Source organism: Mobula hypostoma, chromosome X1 (assembly GCF_963921235.1).
Source record: "Mobula hypostoma chromosome X1, sMobHyp1.1, whole genome shotgun sequence".
Classification (NCBI taxonomy): Eukaryota; Metazoa; Chordata; class Chondrichthyes; order Myliobatiformes; family Myliobatidae; genus Mobula; species Mobula hypostoma.
Window position 1 is genome coordinate 454,618 of NC_086128.1, and position 13,384 is coordinate 468,001.

At 41.2% G+C, this 13,384-nt stretch overlaps 1 protein-coding gene across 1 annotated transcript in view; it reads left to right on the forward strand.

Annotated features, from left to right (window-relative positions):
- Positions 1 to 13,384, forward strand: part of ccdc43 (coiled-coil domain containing 43) — a 78,008-nt gene that overhangs the window by 584 nt on the left and 64,040 nt on the right. The gene's annotated exons all lie outside the window — the stretch shown is intronic.

Genomic DNA, 13,384 nt, shown 5'->3' on the forward strand with positions numbered 1-13,384 from the left:
AAATATTGGAAGCATCGGCCGATCAGACAGAATCTGTGGCGGGGACATCAGAGTTAATGTTTCAGGTCCAAACGTTACACCTTAAGAAGGGCCGAATAGGCATATTGTGCTCTAACAGAATGATACCTGAATTGACATGTGTTAAATTACCATAAGATATAGGAGTGGAAATAGGCCATTTGGTTTATCGATTCTGCTCTGCGATTTCATCATGGCTGATCCATTTTTTCTTCTCGGCTCCAATCTCTTGTCTTCTCCCCGTATCCCTTCATTCCCTGACCAATCAAGAATCTATCAACCTCTACCTTAAATATACATAAAGACCTGGCCTCCACAGCTGCCTGTGGCAATGAATTCCACAGATTCACCACTCCCTGACTAAAGAAATTCCTCCTCATCTCCATTCTAAAAGGACACCCCTCTATTCTGAGGCTGTGTCCTCTGGTCTTAGACTCTCCCACTGTTGGAATATCCTTTCCACATCCAACTTTATCAAGGTGCTTCACCATTCAATGGTTTCAATAAGATCAGAATCAGGTTTATTATCACTGACATGCGACGTGAAATTTGTTAATTTAGCAACAGCAGTTCAATGCAATACATAATCTAGCAGAGAGAGAGAGAATAAATAAAATAAAACATAATAAATAAACAAGTAAATCAATTACTTGCATTGAATAGATTTTTTTAAAATGTGCAAGAAATAGAAATACTGTGTATTTAAAAAAAAGTGAGATAGCGTCCAAAGCTTCAATGTCTATTTAGGAATCGGATGGCAGAGGGGAAAAAGCTGTTCCTGGATTACTGAGTGTGTGCCTTCAGGCTTCTGTACCTCCTACCTGATGGTAACAGTGAGAAAAGGGCATGCCCTGGGTGCTGGGGGTCCTTAATAATGGACGCTGCCTTTCTGAGACACCGCTCCTTGAAGATGTCCTGGGTACTTTGTAGGCTAGTACCCAAGATGGAGCTGCCTAGATTTACAAACTTTTACAGTTTCTTTCGGTCCTGTGCAGTAGCCCCTCCATACCAGACAGTGATGCAGCCTGTCAGAATGCTCTCCATGGTACAACTATAGAAGTTTTTGAGTGTATTTGTTGACATGCCAAACCTCTTCAAACTCCTAATGAAGTATAGCCGCTGTCTTGCCTTCTTTATAACTACAACAATATGTTGGGACCACATTAGATCCTCAGAGATCTTGACACCCAGGAACTTGAAGCTGCTCACTCTCTCCACCTCTGATCCCTCTATGAGGACTGGGATGTGCTCCTTCGTCTTACCCTCCCTGAAGTCCACATTCACGACTCATTCTTCTGAATTCTAGTGAATACAGGCCCAGAGCCATCAAACTCACTTCATATGACAAGCCATTCAATCCTGGAATAATTTTTGTGAACATCCTTTGAACCCTCTCCAGTGTCAGCACATCCCTTCTAAGATAAGAAGCCCAAAACTGCTCACAATACTCCAAGTGAGACCTCACCAGTGCTTTATAAAACTTCAACATTGCATCCTTGCTTTTATATTCAAGTCCTCTTGAAATTAATGCTAACATTACATTTGCATTCCTCACACAGACTCAACCTGCAAATTAACCTTCAGGGAACCCTGCACAAGCCTTCCCAAGTCGCTTTGCGCCTCAGATTATTGAATTTTTTTCTCCATTTAGAAATAGTTGCCTTTTTATTTCTTCAGCAAAGTGCATGGCCATACAATTCCTGGCACTGTATTTCATCTGCCACTTCTGTGCCTGTTCTTCTAATGTGTCTAAATCCTTCTGGAGCCTTTGTACTTCCTTAAAACTACCTGACCCTCCACCTATCTTTGTGTCGTCTGCACGTCATCCAAGTCATTGGCACATAATTTTAAAAAACTGGTCCCAACACAGACTCTTGTGGAACACCTCTCACCAGCATCCAACCAGAAAAGTCTCCCTATATTCCCACTCTTTGCCTCCTGCCAATCAGCCAATGCTTTACCATAGAAACCATAGAAACTGCAGCACAGAAACAGGCCCTTTGGCCCTTCTTGGCTGTGCCGAACCATTTTCTGCCTAGTCCCACTGACCTGCACACGGACCATATCCCTCAATACACCTCTCATCCATGTATCTGTCCAATTTATTCTTAAATGTTAAAAAAGAACCCGCATTTACCACCTTATCCATGCTGGAATCTTTCCTGTAATACCACAGACTCCTAGCTTGTTAAGCAGCCTCATGTGTGGCACCTTGTTAAAGGCCTTCTGAAAATCCAAATATACAACATCATCCAATTCTCCTTTGTCTATCCTGCTTGTTATTTCTTCAAAGAATTTCAACAGTTTTGTCAAGCAAGATTTTCCTTTGAGGAAACCATGTTAACGACGACCTATTTTTATTATGTGCCTCTAAGTACCCTGAAACTACGTCCTTGATAATCGACTCCAACACCCTCCCAAACACTGAAGTCAGACTAACTGGCTTATAGTTTCCTGTCTTCTGCCTCTCTCCCTTCTTGAAGGGTGGAATGACATTTGCAATTTTCCAGTCTTCCGGAGCCAGTTGAGAAACTAGTGATTCTTGAAAGATCATTACTAATGCCTCTTCAATCTCTTCAGCCACCTATTTCAGAATTCTGTGCTGTACACCATCTGGTCTAGGTGACTTATCTACATTCAGACCTTTCAGTTTCCCAAGAATCTTCTCCCTAGTGATGAAAACTAGCCAGCCTCACGAACTGTCTTGAGGAGATGAAGTGTTGGATGGCACAAAACTTCCTACAGCTGAATGAAGGCAAGTCTGAAGTTGTCCTATCTGGCCACCTTGACTCCATCAAAGTGATTACCAACAGTCTTGGTAACTTGTCCACCCTTGTCAAACCCCATGTTAAATCCCTTGGTGTGATATTTGATTCCACCTTTAAGTTTGACAAGCAAGTTAATGCAGTAGTAAAAGCCAGTTTTTTCCAGCTTCGTACTATTGCCAAAATCAAGCAGTTTCTCTCTTTCAAAGATCTCGAGAAAGTCATCCACGCCCTTATATCCTCCCGCTTGGACTACTCCAACTCCCTGTATACTGGGATTAGTCAGTCGTCCCTGTCCCGTCTGCAACTGGTCCAGAACGCCGCAGCCAGGCTCCTGACAGGTGCCCGGAAGAGGGACCATATTACTCCTAACCTGGCCTTCCTCCACTGGCTACCAGTACGGTTCAGAATTGATTTTATGATTCTCCTGTTTGTTTATAAAGCCCTAAATGGGCTGCCCCCCCCCCCCATATCGCAGACCTTCTAACCCCTTATTCTACTTCCTCAGATCGGCTGACTTGGGGCTCCTGGGTGTCCCACGATCTAAACTTAAGCTCAGGGGTGACCGCGCCTTTGCTATTGCAGCCCCTAGACTGTGGAACAGCATTCCCCTCCCTATCAGATCTGCCCCCTCCATCGACTCTTTTAAACCCAGGCTCAGATCTTACTTTTATTCACTAGCGTTTGAATCCTCCTGATGTGGCTGATTTTTGGCTTGTGCCTAGGCCCTTGTGTTGTTTCTTTTGTGCCTATAAGCTGTTTGCCTTGTTGGTTATGTCTGTGTTTCCTGTGTTTGTGGGTTGTTTTGAAATGTGCTATATAAGTAAATTTGACTTGACTTGATACTTTCATACACTGTGGAACTTCCTCCATACTGCTAGTGTCTTCCACAGTAAAGACTGATGCAATGTACTTATTCAGTTCTTCCACTGTTTCCTAGTCCCCCATTACTACCTCTCCAGCATCGTTTTGCCAGTGGTCTGATATCCACTTTCACCTCTTCTTTTATACATGATATATCTGAAGAAACTTTTGGTATCCTCTTTAATATTATTGGCTGGCTTACTTTTGTATTTCATCTTTTTCTCAATGACTTTTTAAGCTGCCTTCTGTTGGGTTTTAAAAGCTTCATAATCTTCTAACTTCCCACTAATTTTTGCTCAATTATATGCCCTCTCTTTGGCCTTTATGTTAGCTTTGACTTCTCTTCTTAGCCACTATTGTGTCATCTTTCCTTTAGAATACTTCTGTAATATTGATGTGACTCGGACACCGCTGTAGATTGAACAACCACGTTTATTCAACAGACTTCCATTTTCATACTTTTTCTACGTCCTGACGTCATACGCACTCTGACGCTACGAATACTCACACAATACATTACATCCTCCTTCTCAAGATTTTTTTTTACAATACTGTGAATTACCAAAACAATGCCTCTAGGTATGCCCTTCTTACAGTGCAACAACCATGACATAAACTAAAAAAATCTTACCTTCTTGTACTGTATTCTGCATTGTATCTTACAATACTAACAGCAGTGTATTTTCTTTTACTAACATAGACTAATAAACCTTTTATTTCACACTTTGGAACTTATGACATGTGTGACTTTGCCTCAACTGTATGTCTAGTCTCTGTATCCAGCTGGAAGTTTGACTGTCTCCCAGACCGTGTGTGATACAACTGTGACTGGGCTTGACCTTCATCAATGTCAGTCTCTCGAGGGACCTCTGTGTTTTTGCGGTCTGCATCACTCTTGGTGTCGTTTGTTTCCATGTCTGTATCTGTGGAAATGTCCTGTGCATCTGTACGTGGAAACCCCCTCTCGCCTGTCTTCAGCAGATGCTTCCTGTTCCTCCTGTAGACTCTTCCATCCGGCGTGCGAACTATGAAGGATCTTGGTTGCTGATGTCTGTTCACAACCACAGCTGGTTGCCAAGTGTCCCCTCTCTGTATTCTGACATTTTCACCTGTATGCAGATCTGGCAACTGTATTGTACGTCTGTCATGGTAGCTCTTTTGCTTTATTTGCTTGTACTTTTGCTTGTCATGTACTTGAGTATTACCTTCAGGAGTCAGTAGAGTTGTGGACGTTGGCAGTTTGGACTTCAGACGACGTCCCATCAACAGCTGCGCAGGAGAGAACCCCATACCCTCAATTGGTGTGTTGCGGTATTCAAGCAGAGCGATGTAAGGGTCACCGTTGCTGCTTTGTGCCTTCTTGAGCATGTTCTTGACAGTTTGTACAGTTCTCTCTGCTTGTCCATTAGACTGAGCGTGCCCCGGACTGGAAGTAACATGTTGAAATTCCCAGCTTTCTGAGAACCCTCTGAACTCACCACTGGCATATTGTGGACCATTGTCACTAACGACAATATCTGGAATCCCATGTCTTGTGAATGTCGACATCATTGTGGTAATGACACCTCGACTGGACGTGTCACTTAACTTGGTGATCTCTGGATATTTTGAATAGTAGTCCACACAAAGCAGATATTCTGCACCATTGTAGTGAAAGAGATCTGTGCCAATCTTCTCCAATGATCTTTCTGGTAGTGGGTGGGGAAGCAGAGGCTCTCTTGGATTGCTGTTTTTGTTTTCATTACAGACAGCACACTGAGACACAATGTCCTCTATCTGAGTTGACATGCCTGGCCAATAGAGAATGTCCCTTGCTCTTTCTTTACATTTCACTATCCCCAGGTGTGACTCATGAATTCTGTTCAGCATTTCCTGTCTCATTTGGTTTGGTACGATGAGTTTTGCCCATTTCAACATTAGTCCTGATGCATAGCTGATTTCCTCTTTAAATGTCCAGTATTTCTGCATTTCCTTTGGAACATCTTTTCTTTCTGTTGGCCATCCATTCATTGTAATGTCTCTTAGTATTTGCATTTCAGGATCATCTGCAGTCACTTTCCTGAACATGTTCAACTTCTCCTCAGAGATGGCTAGCTGAGGTGTAACCCAGTTGACCTCCAGCTCTCTTCCTAGCAACTCTTCCTTTTGCTCTTTGAGGTAAGCATGGCTCAAAGCATCAGCGATGTACAGTTCTTTTCCTGGCTTATGGGTGACTGTGAGAGTGTACCTCTGTAGCCTGAGAAGCATCCTTTGCAGCCTCATAGGAGCTTGGTGGAATGGCTTTTTGAAGATGCTCTCAAGTGGTTTGTGATCACTCTCAACCTGGATTTCTTTGCCATATACATACTGGTGGAACTTCTCACACCCATAAACTATGGTGAGTAATTCCTTCTCGATTTGAGCATATCGGCATTGACAGTCCATAAGTGCTCGTGATCCATACGCCACAGGCCTCCCATCCTGCAGTATAACAGCTCCTATTCCCTCTGAACTGGCATCCACAGACATCGTCACCGGTTTATTGACATCATAGAACTTGAGTGCTGGTGCATTGGTAACCAACTGCTTCAATGTGTCAAAACTTTTCTTTTGTTCGTCTTCCCAATGCCATTCAGTGTTGCTCTCTAGTAGCTTTCGGAGTGGAGCGCTGACCTCTGATAAGTTGGGAATGAATTTGGCAAGATACTGTATCATGCCCATGAACCTCAATAGTTCTTGCTTGTCTTCCGGTGGTGGTAGCTATACCACAGCTCTGACCTTTTCATCATCTGGTTTTAGCCCATCAGCACTGAGCACATGACCTATGTATTTGATCTCTGTGGTTCTGATCTTACATTTACTTTTGTTCAGTTTTAGGTTGTACTCACGTGCGCTCTCCAGGAGCTTCATCAGTCTCTGATCATGTTCCTCAATTGTGTCACCCCATATCAGCAAATCGTCAATGATGTTGACCACCCCGTCCAGGCCTTCAGTCATTTGTGCCACAGATCTCTGGCATACCTCTGATGCAGAGGAAATCACAAAGGGTAGACGCAGGAAACGATATCTCCCTATGGGCGTGTTGAAAGTGCATAATTTGGAACTTTCTTCATCCAGCTTGATCTGCCAGAAGCCTTGATTTGCGTCTAATACTGAAAAGTATTTTGCATTAGGCATGTGGGAGACAACCTCTTCAACTGTGAGCAGCGGATAGTGCTCTCTTTCGATGGCTTGGTTGAGATCTTGTGGATCCATGCAAATACTCGTCTTTTTTTCTGTGACCACTGTCACCATACTATTCACCCAGTCGGTCGGTTCTATTTGTCTTGTTATGACTCCCATCTGTTCCATTCTGTGTAGCTCCTCCACTGCTCGATCCCTGAGAGCTACTGGAATCTTTCTCGGGGCATGCACAACTGGTGCAATAGTTGGATCAATCTTGATATGGTGTTTCCCTGGTAAACATCCTAATCCAGAAAACAAGTCATCAAAGTCTTTGAGAATGTCATTTTCTTTTTCAACACTGTAGATTCTCTTCACCAGGCCTAGCTTTGTGCATGTCGCTTTGCCCAGTATTGCTGGAACATGTGACTGTACTATTTCAAACTCGATCTTCTATTGTTGACCTTTGTATACACAGGTGAGTGCTTTTTTGCCCAGTGGCGCCATCTTGTGGCCGAATTATGCAACAAGCTTGCAGGTGGATTTTTCCAGTCTTCCTCTGATGTCCAGTGAGTTGAATGTTTCTGTCGACATTACATTGCACTTTGCCCCAGTGTCAAGATTAAATGTCACTTTCCTCTTGTTTATTATCAGATCTTGGGTCCAATCATCTTCATCCTCCATCTCTGCATTGTCAATATTCTTGATGCATACCTCCTGTTCCACTTCAATGAACATGTCACTGTTGCCCTCACTCTGTTCCACAGCATGCACTTTCCTTGCGTGCTCCTTCGATTTGCACTTCTTTGCAAAGTGATTCCTTTTCTGGCATAACTTGCATGTCTGACCAAAGGCTGGGCATTTTCTGTATCCATGTTTATAACCACATCTGTTGCAATTAACTTCCTTTTGATCATCCTGTGGACCTGGCTTTGTCCTATTCTTATCAGTTTTCACAGTTTTTATTTTGTGCACTTCAATCTCTTCATTGAGCACTTTGACCTGACTTGACGTGATCTCGCTGGCACAGCAAACATCAATCGCCTTTTCTAATGTAAGATCTGCCTCTCTCAATAGCCTGCCTCTCACTTGATCGTCTCGTATGCCGGATACAATCCTGTCACGTATTAAAGAATCATGCAGTTGTCCGAACTCACAGTCTTTTGCCTTGCTCTTCAAATCTGTTATGTAGGCATCTATGGTCTCCGTTGGTCCTTGAGCCCGCGTGAAAAACTGGTGTCGGATGTACGGTAGGTTTTTTCTCGGTTCGCAGTAATCTTGAAAATTTTTTTTCAACACTTCAATTTTATCTTGCTCATCATCTCAGAAGACAAACGTGTTGCAAACCTTTATTGCCTCTTCTCCCGCCATGTGCAGAAACGTAGCACATTGCACTTTTTCCGTCTTTTCAGCTAGGCCGCTAGCGGTGCAAAACAGCTCAAACTTCTGCATCCATATTTTCCAGTTCTCAGCAAGATTACCTTGTAGGCTTAAACTTGACAGTGTCTGTAACTGTGACATCTTTTACGTGTCTTCTCTTCCTTTTTATTTCTCACGTTTTCTTCTGACACCATGTAATATTGATGTGACTCGGACACCGCTGTAGATTGAACAACCACGTTTATTCACCAGACTTCCATTTTTATACTTTTTCCACGTCCTGACGTCATACGCACTCTGACGCTACGAATACTCACACAATACATTACAACTTCTTCCTCTTTGGGATGTATATATCTTGTGCCTTCTGAATTGCTTCCAGAAATTCCAGCCATTACTGCTCTGCCATCATCCCTGCCAGTGTTTTTTTTCCCACTCAATTTTGGCCAGCTCCTCTCTCATGCCTCTGTAATTCCCTTTACTCCACTGCAATACTGATACATGTCACTTTAGCTCCTCCTTCTCAAATTTCAGGGTGAATTCGATCATTTTATGATCTCTTGTCCCCGAGGGTTCTTGTATTATCTCGCTAATCATTTCCGGTTCCTGGCAGAACACCAGATCCAGAATATCTGATCCTCTTGTGGGCTCAACCACAAGCTGCTCTAAAAAGCCATCTTGTAGGCATTCTAGAAATTCCACCTCTTGGGATCCAGTGCCATCCTGATTTTCCCAATCTACCTACATGTTGGAATCCCCCATGACTATTGCTCTTTTGGCATGCATTTTCGATCTCCCATTGTAATTTGTAGACACCATCCTTACTACTGTTTGGGGGTCTATATATAACTGCCATCAGGGACTTTTTACCTGTGCAGTTCCTTAGCTCTATCCACAATGATTCCACTCCTTCCGACCCTATGTCATAGAAGCATAGAAAACCTACATGCTCTGTGAAGAGCATGTACTTACTTAGAAATTACCTAAGGTTACCCAAAGCCTTCTATTTTTCTAAGCTCCATGTACCTATCCAGGAGTCTCTTAAAGATCCTATTGTATCCACCTCCACCACCGTCGCCAGCAGCCCATTCCACACACTCATCACTCTCTGCGTTAATTAAAAAAAAAAGTTACCCCTGATGTCTCTTCTGTACCTACTTCCAAGCACCTTAAAACTGTGCCCTCTCGTGTTAGCCATTTCAGCCCTGGGAAAAAGCCTCTGACTATCCACATGATCAATGCCTCTCATCATCTTATACACCTCTATTAGGTCACCTCCCATCCTCTGACGCTCCAAGGAGAAAAGGCCAGGTTCACTCAACCTATTATCATAAAGCATGCTCCCCAATCCAGGCAACATCCTTGTAAATCTCCTGTCCACCCTTTCTATAGTTTTCACATCTTTCCTGTAGTGAGGTGACCAGAACTGAGCACAGTACTCCAAGTGGGGTCTGACCAGGGTCCTATATAGCTGTAACGTTACCTCTCGGCTCTTAAACTCAATCCCACGATTCATGAAGGCCAATGCACCGTATGCCTTCGTAACCACAGAGTCAACCTGCGCAGCAGCTTTGAGTGTCCTATGGACTCGGACCCCAAGATCCTCCACACTGCCAAGAGTCTTAGCATTAATACTATATTCTGCCATCATATTTGACCTACCAAAATGAACCACCTCACACTTAGATGGGTTGAAATCCATCTGCCACTTCTCAGCCCAGTTTTGCATCCTATCGATGTCCCGCTGTAACCTCTGACAGCCCTCCACACTATCTACAACACCCCCAACTTTTGTGTCATCAGCAAATTTACTAACCCACCCCTCCACTTCTTCATCCAGGTCATTTATAAAAATCACAAAGAGAAGGGGTCCCACAACAGATCCCTGAGGCACACCACTGGTCACCAACCTCCATGCAAAATATGACCTGTCTACAACCGCTCTTTGCCTTCTGTGGGCAAGCCAGTTCCGGATCCAGAAAGCAATTTCCCCTTGGGTCTCATGACTCCTTACTTTCTCAATAAGCCTTGCGTGGGGTATCTTGTCAAATGAGCTATAATTGAAAGAACTATCTAATCTATTCCCCTAGCTCTTTTTCATTTTTCTGAAAAATAATATGAAATTCAAAAGATTATGGATTGTATGCTTGACACATGGTAAAGAATTGCAGTTTGTGAAAACTCTGTAAAACATACACAAGGCCTGCTATTGTCTCTGCTTGGATCGGAGAATACAATAGAAATTCCATCTCTCCTTCATTTTAGAGAGAGGCACTAGACAGGGATGCCCAATTTCTCCTCTCCTTTTTGCGCTATATATTGAACCACTTGCCCAACTAATAAGACAGAACGAAATCGTAAAAGGTATCAAGGTGGCAGGGATTGAACAGAAAGTGGCGTTATTCGCAGATGATGTTTTGGTCTATCTGAGTGAACCAGAAAAATCATTTATAGGATTGTTTACACTGTTGGATGACTTTGGGAAAATATCAGGTTATAAAATAAATGTAAAGAAAACGCAGGTTATGTCCCTAAATTATACACCATCCAAAAAAATTGCAGGATACATACGATCTTAAGTGGGAAGCTAAATCATTAAAATATTTAGGAATAACCCTGCCGAAGGATCTTTCAACACTGTCACAGGTAAATTATGGGCCATTAATCTCAGAGATAAAAGCAGATATGCATAGATGGAATCTTATCCCCTTTTTAAGTTTAAATTCAAGGATAAATACTATAAAAATGAATATTCTTCCTCGGTTATTATATCTTTTCCGTACTTTACCAGTGGAGGTGGATGATAATCAATTCAGGGAATGGGACAAATGGATTTCCCGCTTCATTTGGCAAGGAAGGAAACCTAGAATTCGATATAACACCTTACAGTTAGGGAAGGAAGGAGGAGGTATGGTTCTTCCTTGCCTGAGAAATTATTTTTATGCCTCACAGATAACCCCTCTGTTATATTGGTGTAATAGGGAATATAAGGCTAGATGGAAGGAAATAGAATTTGGATTAGTTGACAGTTTTCCTCTTCAGGCCTCAATAGCTGACAAAGGATTGATGGCCCAGTTGGAAAAATTTAATAATGCTTGGATAAATCTTACATTAAAAGTATGGCAGAAGGTGGTTAATTCATGTGGAATTAATAACATGTTAAAACTCTTTAGATGGTGTGCATATGATACCGAATTCCTTCCCAACAGAGGAGATAAAAGATTTGAGCTATGGATAAAGAAAGGTCTTACAACCTACCTCTCATTTATAGATAAAAGAGTATTACAAAGTTTCCAAATCCTGCAGGACAAACATGGCCTAGAACATAATGATTTTTTTAGGTACCTTCAAATACGAAACTATGTTAACCAGAGTTGTAGATATACAGACCTATCAACAGTAGAATTAGAATTTTTCAAGATTCTGAATTCGGCTTGCAGTTCAATACCTAGTAAATCAGTTTCTCGCCTATATAATGCACTCTCCCATGCTAAAAATGTAAATACACTGTATATTGAAGAGAAGTGGGAGAAAGAAGCGGGGCTGGTACTTTCAGAGAAGGCTTGGGGGAAAATCTGCAGCTTTCAATAGTCCTCGACTAATTCTTTGACTTGGAGAGAACATTGTTGGAAAAACATTGTAAGATACTTCAAGACCCCATATCAGGAAAAATATAAAGATACAAATGTGACGTGTTGGAGAAGGTGCGGCTCCAAGGAGGCAAATCATTTTCATATTTTCTGGGATTGCCCTAAATTAAGTCTATTTTGGCAAGGTATTCATAGAACATTAGTTAAGGTACTTAGGTCCCAGATACCTCTGAACTTTGAGACGCTCTATTTGGGGCATGTATTGTTCCTTGAACAGAAGGAAGATATAAAGTTGCTGCAGGCCCTCTTAGCGGCAAGTAAGAAATCAATCACTAGAAAATGGCTAAATCCAATACCACCTACATTAGAAGATTGGTACGAAATTATCTTGGAAATATTTAAAATGGAAAAGTTGACTTACTCCCTGAGAACTCAAAAAGAAACATTTTATCAAATCTGGAATAAATGGATTGAATATATAACCCCAATGCGAGCAGACTTTAGATGACTCTCCTAATGATTTATATTGCTCTTCTCATCAACACAGTAATATTGCTAACGTAAGCACCCCTAGTCTAAATGTTTGTTTTTTTTTTGGAAAATAGAGAATTAACACAAGTAAAGGGAAAGATTTGGGAAAGGGATTAAAAAAATGAAAAAATTAAGTAAATAAGTACATAGGGATTGGATAATTATGTCTGCGGGCAGGAACAAGCATGAACAAATTGGGATATAAACACCTACAATGGTTGGTATATAGGCTTGTATGCAACATTTTGGACCAGTGGAAATGGTCCAGAAGGGTTGTATGGAAACTATTATTACCATTTTTCTTAACAACTAATTTCATTACTTAGCCAAATAGGTTAGATTTACCACAGTACATAATTATCTATTTAAATGTTTATTTTCCTTTTATATCATCTCAATGTGTACTTAAGAATGTATAAATAATTGTAGTTTTATACATATAAAAAAATGGAAAAGGTTATATGTGTGAAAAAAGTACATGATAATTGTGAATTCCTTATCCAAATAAAAATAAAATTTAAAAAAAAGAAATTCCATCTCAGAATCTTTTCTACTGAGCTTCCATAAGCTTTGTATTTACTTGGTTTAACCATATTATAAAATGAGATACAGAATTCAATTAGGATTGAATAGACCAATGTATTCGGGCTGCTGTAAATAAATTATTTGTCTAGACTCAAAATCCCATGGAAAAATCAATTGTGAAACCTTTCTGATATTCCAATTCCTTTTTCAAGTATATTTCGGTGCAATTCTTCGGAACAGGGACTTTATGCTTTTTGAAAATGATTTAAAGAATTCCTTGTAGTGATTATTAGCACTTAAGTAACCCCATAAACTGATTCATTTTAAGTATGAACGTTTCAGAAAAGAGATTAAAAAATCTTCACTTCCACAAGTATTTCTAAAATATTCATTATACCTACTTACAGTGTCACTACCAGGACTGCAAAAAATAATAACTAGAAGAAGTATATAAATAGTTCATTCTGTGTAACTTGGTTACCAATGGTGGCTATCCAATCAAAAATTATTTTAAAATGCACGGAGTATAAGAAATAAAGTGGATGAGCTTGAGGCACAGTTGGAAATTGG